This window comes from Meleagris gallopavo, chromosome 11, assembly GCF_000146605.3.
Source record: "Meleagris gallopavo isolate NT-WF06-2002-E0010 breed Aviagen turkey brand Nicholas breeding stock chromosome 11, Turkey_5.1, whole genome shotgun sequence".
NCBI lineage: Eukaryota > Metazoa > Chordata > Aves > Galliformes > Phasianidae > Meleagris > Meleagris gallopavo.
Genome location: NC_015021.2, coordinates 10203690 through 10213159, shown reverse-complemented (window position 1 = coordinate 10213159; position 9470 = coordinate 10203690). Strand labels below are relative to the sequence as shown.

The following is a 9470-nucleotide window of genomic DNA, read 5'->3' as shown; positions in this document are numbered from 1 at the left end:
CATACACACATGTATAGGTGGGTATGTTATTCCTCAGCAATTAAATCAAAGCTCAGGGGTGGCAGCAGCACCGCTGTTAATTATTTATGGAGCCCATATTGTGACAAGCAGGAGAGCAAGCTCAACCTGTCCGCTGAGGAGTGTACAAGCTCCATCAGACACTGACAAACCGATGTGGGAACCCAGAGGGCTGGCAGGAGCCTGGCAAGGCTGTAGGGAGGTGATGAGGCTTTGGCACTCACGAAGATTTGGCTGTTTCTTAAGCAGTAACTCACACAGTGCAGCATCCACCACTGCGTTGCACCACCGTTCCTGGAGCAGCAGAAGATGGAGGTGACACTGTGGCAGTGACAGGTACCCAGCAGAGGACACTTCCCTGCCCCAGGGACATCTCCCATTGGGAGCCATCATTGGTCTCTGCCCACCCCTCGCCCAAACCACGCAGCCACCACCTGGAAGCGGAGCGAAAGGCCAGCTGTTTATTTTGTATTAATTTTTAAAGATGACTTGTTTCAGCTGAGTGCCTGTCTATCTCTGTCTATTTGCCACTGCTGAGAAGATTCATTACTTTGATGGATTCATGTAATTTTTCCAAGTGCTTCAGGTGACAAACAAGGCAGTGCACTTCTCGCAGGGGCTCTGAACTGTGCCAATGCTGGGGGCACGTGGTGAGGATTTCCATTATTTGTGAGTTATTTGTGCCCAGCTCCCATAGCCAGGACAGAGCACCTCTCTGGGTAGCAGTGCTTGGGAAGGAATTGGGGGTATTTGGCTATGTCCATAGTGTGGGCAGACTGCTAGGGCTCCAAAACCCATCTCCCCGAGGTGGGGAAGAAAGCTCCGGTTGATGCACACAAATACCAGATTTTCCTGCTCCTTTTCTGCTGTCTGAAACTCAGCGCCCGCACAGCAACTGCACGGAACCCCAAGGAGTTATTCCATCATCAGCATCACTACTGTGATTTGCTGGATCACCATTGCAATCAGCTCCAGCACCTCACGAGGAACCTGAATAGGAATAGAGATAGGCAGAAATGAAGCAGAGAGAAAAGGGAGAGGTCAGGAAGGATGAGAGCACGGCAAAGAAGTGGCCAAGGAAAGGCACTGCCTACACAGGGATGCTGGCAGCTCATGGATCCTGCCTTGCTTTTCTTGCAGCACTCTCAAGAGGAAAAGATTTCATCCCAAGTGCTGCTCCTTGAGCAGGCATAACTGTGTGGGCTCTGGAGGAATGAATTAAGCCAGGCAGGCTCAATCACAGTTGTGGCAGAGGCAAAGGATTTATGGCTGCAAGGCTCAGGGATGCAGGATGCAGCGTGATTCCGCAAACCCTCCTGCCCAATGTCACAGGAGATCACGCTGGGTCCAAGAGACAAAGGATGCCCTGGTCCCGTGGCACCCATAGAGGAGCGCCCATGTCCAGAAAATAACATTTCTATGCCATCTGCTAGGATTAAGCAGCCCTGGGCATCTGCATCCAGGCCATGGCAGCTAAGGGAAAAATCACAGACACCAGAGGTACATGGGTCCTGAGTGTCAGAAGGAAATATTTGGCTGCTTTGTACAAACAGGCAAGGGCAAAGCTGAGAAGCAGAGGTATTTGCTTGTTCCTCACCCTTCATGTAATGAAAAGCAATAACAGAGGAGAGTGGGAAGGAGAGGCACTAACAGCCTGGATTTATCCAGCTGTTTGAGAAAAGTCTCTACTGCTGACCTCTCGATGAAAGTGTAGATAACTGTTTTAGTTTTCAGAGAGGATAGCCTCAATTCTTGCAAAAATCCCATTTCTAGTCTTCAGGGGAATGAGCAGGGCCTTGATCTATAGCTCCAGTTTTCAAAGAGCAAATGAAATGCTTTCTCTTTTCATCCATATCCCATAAGGGCCAACCATCATGAAAAATGGGAGTGCCTCCCTCAAAGGAGATTACCAGTGCAATTTCCTGGCTGAAAACCTGGGTTCTGTTCACCGCTGCTGTTGTGGGTAAGAGTGTCCCAAGCCTGCTCTTGCTTTTGAGAGCCTCCTGCATTCAGCATGCAGTGTATGATGGGGAGCAGGAAAGGAGGGCAGGTCAAGGGGAGGTGGGGATTTAGAAGCTGGAGGAAGGAGGAAAAGGAAGGAGAGAAAAAAGGAGAAGGAAAACAAAGACAAAGATGAAGATGGGGAAGACAAACATGAAGAAGACAATGGCAAAGAGCAGATATCTCCTCTGGAAGCAAGAAGCAGACATTGGAATTGAGTATTTTCAGCCTTTGAGTTTTGACCTGGGTTTTGCAACCCACAAAAACATCTTCATTGCTCCCTGGAGAACTTGTGATCCATCCAGCAATAACTGAGAGAGCACGTTGGGAGATGTCTGACAGAGTGCCTTTGGGATTCTTTTGAATCTGTAAATGAAGAGTTTCACTTTCCTCTAGCAAAACATCAGGGCAAAAAGAGCCACGTTCCAGGTTGACCAAAACCAATAATTCTTTTAGTTTTCTTATTTGAGCATGGCTGTGGGTCGTTTCCATACCATCTTATTCCCAGGAGTCACAAAAAGCAGCAGCTCCATTGATTTGAAGCAGGCTCATCTGAAAACTAAACTCCAGAGATTCCCAGTTTATTGGTGCAGCGGCAGGGATGACGTGACAAGAGCTGAAGAAGGGCACAGGAGCTGCTCAGGAAAGGGGCAATTTCCTGCCTGGGGCTGAAACCATTCACACATTTGAGGCTTGAGACACTTGAAGATTTCTGGGAAAGAAACAATGGATTTGCTCAGTGTTATTATTTAAGTGACAAGGCTGAAAATTGAAAAGAAAATCTGTTTACCAAAAATAACAATAGTTGAGATTTGTCATCACTGTCAGACCCATGCAATTTCATAGGTTTCATAAGCTCTCATTAATTTTCTTGTTTGGGAGGATTTGCTGTTTTAATGAAACCTATTTACACTGGCAACTGCTGGAAAATCATTCATTAGTGGACAAGAACTATTGATTATTTTCATCCTACCACTCAGCCACTTAGTAGCCAATTTCTGGAACTGAGAAATAAAGAAATATCAACCTCGTGGTCCTGCTCCTATTTCCAGCAGAACTTTTTTTCTCCTGGATAACAAATTCTGCCAACACTGGGACAACACAACACCAGAGAAACCTCTTCTAATATTTACATCCCATTGCCATTGTCTGAAGGTCCCTGGAGAACAGGGTGGCTTCAAATTGAGGGCTGATAGCAAGTGCCCACATGTATTTCCTAAAGCATTTACTGGTTGCATGGAGAGAACGAGCAAAAAAAAATAATACAAGCTTTCAACAATCACCTGGAAGTGTAAGATTTCAGACATTCTTATTTTATTATGCAACATTTGGTGTGACGTGCAGATGTCCTACACTCTGGAGGGAGCTTTCAGCTGCCAGTTGTGGGTTTGTCACTGTGTTTTGGCTGGTGGCTTTGCTCCTGCTCAACAGAGAAAATTATTTAACTATTGTACTCTGGAAGGAGCCATGCCTTTAAACCTTGGCCGACTGCATGCACTTCAATGGGCTCAGTGGAGAGGAAAGGAAAAATAAAAAACTAATACTCACCTCCTTCTGACAGACTTGTAATTAAAGAAGATTTTTCATAGAGAACATCTGTTTCTCTTGACAGATATATTCTTGTTGGGAGAAAAAGAAGTGCCTGAAAAAAATAGTTTGTCAGTCTGAGCTTTTTATAGGATTTCATCCAAGAATATTTATCTTCAGGCTTTTTTGACAAAAAGTTGATATTTCCTGTGAGAAGACCTATTCTGATCAAGGCTGATCTTCAACAAGCGCTGCCAGGGAGCCCCAGGTATCTGCCTCTGCCTCCTCCGCAGCCCCTGGCATGGGGAAATGCAGCTTTCACCCTTCCAGCCACCCTGTCAACAACACCCATCATTAATGCAGCATGAAAACATCAGAGATGAAAATGAATGGCAGGCCGAAGGGATCATGCTCTCAGCTACGTGTGTATCCAAGAGTATATATGCATGTATACATACATATAAAGGATTTTCTTCCTATTTCTTTCCTGAGTTGAGAGCACTGAAAGTTTCTCGTGAGTGATTTCCCAGTAGTCCTCGTTAATTCCTTAAGCTTTTCCGCACCTCTTTTCAAAGCCTAAAGTTCAAAGACACGGAAAGGAGCTGTCTCAGCATTTTCTCTTCCCTTTTTTCTTTTCTAGATTTTCAGCAAAGCCCAATCAACCCAATTATCTTATTTCTTCAATTTTTTTCCCCCCCTTCCTCAGAAGAAAATCATCTATGGGACTCAACCGTGGCTTCCAGACACCAGTCCCTTGGGAATTCACTTCTCCACATGGCCATAGGAACTGCTCTGTTCCTTGATGGCTGTTGGGTTCCTTGGCTAAATCTGCTCCTCAGTCCTCCCAGCACGGGCACTGGGATGTCTCCTTACCTGGAGGCAGCCTGTCATCCATCCTTGTCCTTCTACAACACAGAATTTTCCAGGGTTCCTCTCCCTCCTTCTTCCCATCAGCTCTCAGTCCCTGATGTGCAGAACCCACTCAATTGCTGTGATTGGTTCACATCTGATGCCACTGTGACCAAAAAAATAAGGGCTGACCTAGCGAGTTTTTCTTTTTTTTTTTTTGTTGGGGGTGATTTGAGGTGGTTGGTTTCCCTACCATCACACGTATATGCACCTGCACTGCTCTAACACCCACGCTGGTAGCAAGGACAAGCTGCAGATGAGCAAGTCCTTTAGTTTTCAGCCCATTTCTTGTGGTGGGCAGCAACACTGGCATCCAGTTCAAAAATCCCATGGAGCTGTGACAGGTTGGTGCCCTGTGCAGCTCAGCCTGGAGCATCCCTGATGCTCTGATCCAGTTGCCCCCGTGGATCTGCTGAACTCCATCAATAATTCAATAATTCCATTCAGTTAAGTGATTAATTAAGTTTAACAATAATAAACTCTGGAGCAGAGCGAGCCCCCAGCATCTCCTGGCACACCCTCCTGGGTTCTGGGCCAGGTGATGCATGGGGGAAGCCTCCTGCAAGTGAACACACATCACTTTTTAAGATGCATCGACTCATGTTCTCCTCCTCATTCCTGCTGTTTTCCTCAATTTTCCCTCGCAACACTACTAGAATAAAATTGAGGACCTTTACTTGCTTATAAAGCACAGCCCTGCCTGCAGGCTATGCGCAGCAGTGTCGTTCCTGCGTAGGCATTTCAATCAACCGTGGGTGCAAGAAGTGCTTGGGAAGAATCTCAGCCTCTCCACGCAAGGCACAATAATTAATCGCAGGATCGCGAGCAATGATTTTCCTTTGCCCCTCGGGACGTGCATCTCGCAGTGTCTGAGCGCCTTGCTTCACTATATCACCCTGAGCATTAATGCAAACTGCAGACAGTAATTATACCAGACATTAAAGTTCTGTAATTGTATGTACTATGCACGTATTTATAATGCAGCAGCGATCTCAGAGCCGTTGCAGAGCTTCTTGCTCCGCGGCACCACACGGCTGGGAAGAGGCAATGGCAAGCAGCATAAAATTTAAAATAAAATCCAAATAGATAAAGGTCAAGGTAGTAAATATAAAGATAAGCATCCCTATAAATATTTATCATTAGTGACATTTTCATTATAGGAGGGCTGAGACTTGCTGGCGGTGTAGCAAATGTGGGCATGGTGGGCCCCAAGTCTCAGCTTAAGACCACAAAAAGGCTCCGAAATTGAGTTAGAAAATGTTGGAATTGGGTTGTAGAATCTGGGTATAGATTTTCACGCCCCCTTTGGAACAGCTTTACAGCTGCAGGCTGTGCACTGTAGGCGCATGCTGCTCCTCAGGGTGGCTCCCATGGATGGCCAGGATGTTCCCAAAGGCAAATGGGATCTGGGGCTGGGGACTGGCAATGGCCCAGCTCACGCCTCTGCCAGCTCAGTACCCTCTTCATGCAGCAAGGATCTGGTATGAAGACAGGATTAAAAGAAGCAATTTTGCATGCGGTAGAACAAAGCCATGCCTAACAAAGACATGCCAAAAGGAAAGAAAAGGGATTGAAAAGCAAGAATAACAACAGCTGATGTCCAATTATATCTACAGTGCACCAAACAAACCAAAAAAGAATTTGATTTTATGTGAAGGGAAACACCTAGAGAAGATCTTCCGTGGAGCACGTGGCCACCCTTTGGAACACCAGCAGACAAATCTAAGCAAATCCCACTCCCACTGCATACCTTTAACATGAATGGATAGCCAACAGTTCACACTAAGAAGTGCCCCTCAGCAGAGAACACTCCCTTCTGGGATGGCTTTTGTGAGGGTTTAATATTTTTAAACCCCTTGACTAAGTGCCAATTCATCAATACATTAGAAACAGAACATTAATCTGTTCCTCCCGCCCGTACCTTAATTGTAACATTTTCCTTTTAATGAGGTGGAGCAGGAAAATGGGCAGGTAATTGTGTCACCACTGACGGAAGGTTTCCATTATAATTTTAAAACTATCAGTGACATGAGGCTTGTTTTTTTTTTTTTCTTTCCTATTCAGCAAGGGCCTTTTATCCTCGAGGATGGGGATGAGTGGAAGAGGACGGGCTAACCCCACAGGCAAGGAGGGCCTCAATCACACCAGGCCCCTGGGAATGACATAGCTGGAATGACAGAGGGAGTATATCCCATACACCAACAGGCTTTGCTTCTTGCTTTGGGATCCAAGAACCTTCCTCAGTACACCACCAAGCACTTCAAAGGTCTCCGTAAGAAATCAGAGGATAGGTTTGAGCAGCACTGCTCTGGGCAGTGGTGCTGGAAACCATTAGCGTGGTTTGAGCCCCCACCCAAACAGCCTGAGCACAAGGTCAGCAGCCCAGTGGTTTTCCTTCAGTGCCTCCTGCTCAAGTTTCTCCTTCATTTCCACACATGCTATGGTGTCCCAGACGCTGTCCCTGTCTTTCCAGCAGCCCACACTCAAGGCCCAGGTGAGATGAGAAGGGCTGATCCCTTGGAGCCCATGCAGCACTTTGCCATAGTGCCTTCTCCATTGCCTTCCAAAGGAAGGACAACCTGCTGGTGTGCTCCTTCTGCACCTCGGCTTTCTGCCAGGACCTCCACCAAGCTGACTCAGACTCCTTCACAAAAGTCCTGCAGGTTCACAGACTCCTGGGCCTCACAGGGACTCAAATAAGGGGCTCGCTTGGCTGCAGAACATTAATTTTTGTTCTTTTCTTGTCCTCTATCCCATTCAGCCCTGCTCCATGTTTTTGTCCTCCTCTGTGGGAAGCCTCTGTAGAAGTCACAGACTAATTGGGCTTCTGAGCATTCACACTCGCTCATTCAGGAGAAGCTATTAATGTTTGTTGTTGCCATTCTTCACAGCCCAGGAGGGAGCCCTGACTCTATACAGCCTGTTCTGTACCCACATTCACAAGTGCAACAATTTCAGAGAAGTCCCCAGCATGCATAAGTCGCATCCAGATCAGCTTCCCAACCTGCCATCCCACACGGAAAGAGGATTTTGCTGTGTCACCAGATCTGAGGACATCTGTGTGGCAGAAGGAGGTGGGTAAAACAGCTCAAAAGTGGGACCTGATGGGCCCTCTCCATCGCAGGTGCTCAAGTCTGGGAGGAGTGAAGATGCTTCTGAGATGCACCCTACAGCGTGCACACTGCAGCTACACCCATGGTCCTCTGGATAAACGTATAGAAGAAAGAGGGAGACAAGGGGACACCTAACTGGGAAAGACATATGGGCCTGAATGTCAGAGTCCCCTCAAGTCACCTTCTGGAGGAGCTTCAATCTTCTGCAACTGTGATAGGGATTAACTGAGGCAGCAGAGGTTGCTTAACAGGTACTGGCCAACCTAGGCTTGCAAAATACCACTAATTAAAATTGGCCTTCTGCCTTCTCCTGGCTCAAAAGCCTATGGTGCTTGTAAAACTGAAGGTTGGCAGGGCCCATGAGCAGAGAAATTGCTGGTACCTTCAAAAAAATGCTGCTAGTAGGTTGAACAGATATAGAAAGAGTTAACTCTGCATTGGAGTGTGGTGGCATGCAAAATTCTTGAGTGCTCTTCAAGACTTTTTTTTTTTTTTTTAAAAACTAATTCCATCTAGTCATTTCTATGCCATCTCTACAGGATGATCCTGCTTCCACCTCCCACAAGGCTGCTCCCCTTTCTCCATATTACCAGGTGATCCAGACTAATCAGGCCTGGAAATTTACCTCACACTTGTTTGGAACTTTATTCCTCTAAAATAAAGGTAAAACATTTTGGCCTAGAAACTTCAAGTGTGATTTAGTACCTTGCCTGTAGCAAAGACTATTGCCCCTGGAGAGATTGGGGCATCTTCCATTATTAACGACAGGATCTGCACACGCAGTGAAGCCCACGTGGCAGATGTGTGCGTCAGAAAGCACAGCTCAGGGCCTGACTCTGTAATTGTTATAATTATGCTGGGGCCCTGAGTAATGTTTCAAGAAACGTTGGTCTTCCTGTGTTGACTGCACTGGTGTGGCATCTGTAGTGGTGACCTCAGGGAGTCAACATGCACAGAATTGCTGAAGGCACGGGGGAAACATGCTGGAAACCCACCATAGGCATATCTGAAGATATTTTGCCTTAAAAAAGGATGAGAAGTCTAAATAGCAGAAAGCCACCACAAATTACGAGAGCAGAAACATACTTAAAAAAAATGTATTTCAGATCCCAGCACGTTTACAGGTCATATGGGGATGGTGACCAGCAGCCCTGATAGTGGTTTTCTGATCCTTCACATCATGCAGATACACCAAAAACTTTAGCTGTCGAACAGTCCCCTGGTGTAGCAATTGGACAGATCAATACAATGGCAAAGGTGCTACAACAAAGGTGTGATGATAGAAGGACCAGCACAGTAGAAAGGTAAAAGAAAGGCAGAAGATTACTCACCTGTATCAGAAGAATTCAGGTTTGCAGGGAAAAGCTCCACCAAGGAGGGATTTCCAGAGAGAGATCCTTCCCTAGCAGCAGTCAGCCCTTAAATGAGGTCTAAGAGAGGTTCCACCACTTCCACTCACACAGCTGCATTGCCTTCAGCTGTGCCCCCAGGTACTTTCCCCAGGTGCTCAATCAGACTCAACAGTTCCCATACACACACAAAGCTGGCCAGTGGCATGGACACCACCAGGGCAGTCCTAGACCACCACCCTTGCACCCAGCAGTCTCAGGGCCTCCATCCCCTTCTCTGCAGATTTTAACTCTCTGGCCTCATTTTCAGCTCCACCTTCTCCTTCCTCCCACTCAGTAAAATGTATTAGCAAGCTCAAACCTTACTTTGTATTAAATCAAAGTCTGAGCAGTATGCGAGGGCTCAGGAAAACATGATTTAACTGGTGCCTTGCTCATTCACATCAGATTAAGTCTATAGAGGTAATTTACTGCATATAGAAACTGGAAGACAGAGGGCAGCTCATTAATGTCTAGGATTATTACTATTATTGTACTAAAACAGAAGATCTTT

The 9470-nt window shown here is 46.4% G+C and overlaps 1 long non-coding RNA gene across 3 annotated transcripts; it reads right to left on the bottom strand.

Annotated features, from left to right (window-relative positions):
• Positions 1-1012: 1012 nt before the first annotated feature.
• Positions 1013-9265, bottom strand: LOC104912599. 3 transcript variants are annotated; one of them, XR_002118336.1, is made up of 6 exons: positions 8900-9265; positions 4420-4561; positions 4005-4122; positions 3568-3881; positions 3303-3439; positions 1013-2731 (listed from the first exon to the last, which is right to left on the bottom strand). It is a non-coding gene; the product is annotated as an uncharacterized LOC104912599 (long non-coding RNA). The 3 variants fall into 3 exon arrangements; XR_794773.2 differs by lacking the exon at positions 3303-3439 and having other exon boundaries at positions 8900-9253; XR_002118337.1 differs by lacking the exon at positions 3303-3439 and having other exon boundaries at positions 3568-3661; positions 8900-9245.
• Positions 9266-9470: the final 205 nt, after the last annotated feature.